Raw genomic sequence first — 2,610 nt, forward strand, 5'->3', positions numbered from 1 at the left:
CTTGTTTCTTTGAGTGTTATGATCCTTTTAATCTTTAGAGGCCTTTTATCCACAACAAGCAGTCTGGGTGCAATTGCGTCTGGCATAACCAACACTTTCCTCAGACGCTTATTTCCATACTTGTTCCCTTGCAGCAAGGTTAGAGCCATGTTACAATAGAATCTATAAGGAGACCAGCTTTTACATCCAACGAATGAACCGTTGTGAATTGAGATAGATGAGAGTATGACTTGATGTCGTCTACGTTGTCCCCTAATGAGTTTGAGTTGTGATGTTCGGTTAGAGATTGCTCTATTTCCATCCTTATTTCTTCTTCCTCAGTAATCATTCGTCGATGAGTAGATTGTGAGTCATACAGGATAAATGCCATGGCTCTCTTGGGTATGCGGTAAAGTGGTGATCATTTGAGATTAGGATATATTTCTCTCACTATAATTGGAGTTGGAAGAGAAACTATGGAGTTTCGTTAGAGGTTCAAATATTCTGTTGAGGGTTTGTGGTGGTATGATGGTTGGTAAGGAGTTATGTCATGAGGTACCTCAATGATGTGTCTATGAATTGGTTCAAAAATGGGTATATTTTTATGAATTTTGGGTGATATTTAGAACTCATAATCTTTATTGTGTGGGACGCTCAGAAGTGGATAGTTAAAAGGTTGGTATGGTGTGGGCTGGAAATTTGAGGGGTAGAAAGATGATATATTTAGGACAGGTTTTGAGGTTGAGTCATGTACTGTAAAAGATTCAGGTCTAATTTGATCTTGAGAGGGCTGATTCGGCAGAGGTTTATTAGGTTGAGATGGAAGTGCTTGAGAGACTATTGTTCTGGATTGGTCTTATTTGTGGGTTGCTCCATAGCCATCACATCTTTTGTCTTAGTGTTTTGATCTTCTTGTAGGATTGACTGCCCAACAGGTATCAGTTCTTATGATTGTTGTGGAAACACTTCAACCTCTTCCACGCCAGATTTAAATGTGTGTTCACTTAACACTCCCTTTGTAAGGCGTTTATTTTTTAGCTTCTGCCTTTTAGCTGGTGGATGTGCTGTGAGTGCCTCACTTTGTACTTCCTTTCTAATTTCTGGGAGAGCTACTTACTTCTTTATTTCTTTTATGATAAGTCCATCATTAGAGTCTGATTCTTCCTCGGGATTTTGTCCTTTAGTTGATGTCAACTTTACCCCTTTTTTTTCTTGTTTCTTCATGAAAGGTTCCGATTGAGGAGTTTCAAGGGATCTTCCACTCTTCAGATGTCGTACATGATGTATTAAGGGAAATGATGGAGAACTAGAAATTGTTTCCATAGAGGGGCTTGGAGAGCGTTGAGCAGCTGGTACTTATGCCTCATGCTCTTCAGCCAACCTTTTCCCCTGATAATCTCTTATTACCTCACAATTTCTAAGATTTCTTGCCCCCTCACTAAGACGTCTTTTGAAACACCTCATTGAGAGCCCTTCCTTCTGCACGATACTCTAATGAGGGGGGTGCAACTTTATTTTCTCTTTTTGTAGTCAATCGCTTTATTTCCAAGGGAGGAACTTTCCTGAACTTTCAAACCTCCAGTTTCACCTGCTTCAGATTTCTCACATTGAACTTGTGGCTTCTTACTACACCATTAACTAGTATGTCATTTCTGGTCTGTGTTGATATAGATGATGACATTAGATGAAATATCATCCCTTGATGTTGCATTATCCTTGATATCAAACAAAGGTTATAGTTCCAGAAGTTGTAACCGTCCATTCCTTTGATGCAACCCATCATATTGACATATATAAAAATTGGTAGATTGAATGGTATGCTCGTCAACATGTGATAGATAACAAATCTGCCCAACTCAATGATATGGTCGCGAGAACTATTTTTATGGAGGAAGGTCTTAGAACATACATGTTGAAGCACCTTTGCATGAGGAGTTAGATCCCTATAGATCAACCCTATGTTGGTATACTCCAATTTGAAGTCTTGCCCATATAGTAGTTTTTCTATTTTGCCTTCCTCTTTGTATATTTGATCCCAGGTGTCATAGAAGCCGTTGTCCGCTCTGGGACATCTTGTGGCTTGAGCTATAGTCTTGATGTTGATCACTACTGCTTGTCCCAACAATTTTGAAATAATATCTTCCTTTCCTCTCAGTTACATATTCGTCCAGAACTAACAAATTAACTTGGGTAAGAAAGGAGTGTCTGTTAACGGATTGGCAAGCGTACCAAATCGTATCAAGTAATAATAAATGGTAAGTCCAAGTATCGTTTTCCCAAGAGACTCGAAAGGCCTTATCGTTCGCGTGAATTAAAATCGTAAGACTTGAAAATAAAAATTAATTAACAGGATGTGTGAATAAAATATGAACATGCAAAAGAGATTGATTCAATTGACAAGAAGAAAACAATGGATGAATGGAGTTGTTGGGGGCTTAGAATTTCATCTTATCCGCTCTCTCTTATTTACTCCTCTTGAATTATTAGCTTGATTAATTAATTGTCATGCAACTTTCTTAGCCCACCCTTAACCCGATCCCTCGGCGAAAAGAGCCTATTACTAATTACTGGCTTGCTATCCCTAGCCTCCCCTAGCAATTAATAAAGCATTATAGAGTAGAAGTTAAAAAC

This window comes from Vigna radiata, chromosome 8 (genome assembly GCF_000741045.1).
Source record: "Vigna radiata var. radiata cultivar VC1973A chromosome 8, Vradiata_ver6, whole genome shotgun sequence".
Taxonomy (NCBI): domain Eukaryota; kingdom Viridiplantae; phylum Streptophyta; class Magnoliopsida; order Fabales; family Fabaceae; genus Vigna; species Vigna radiata.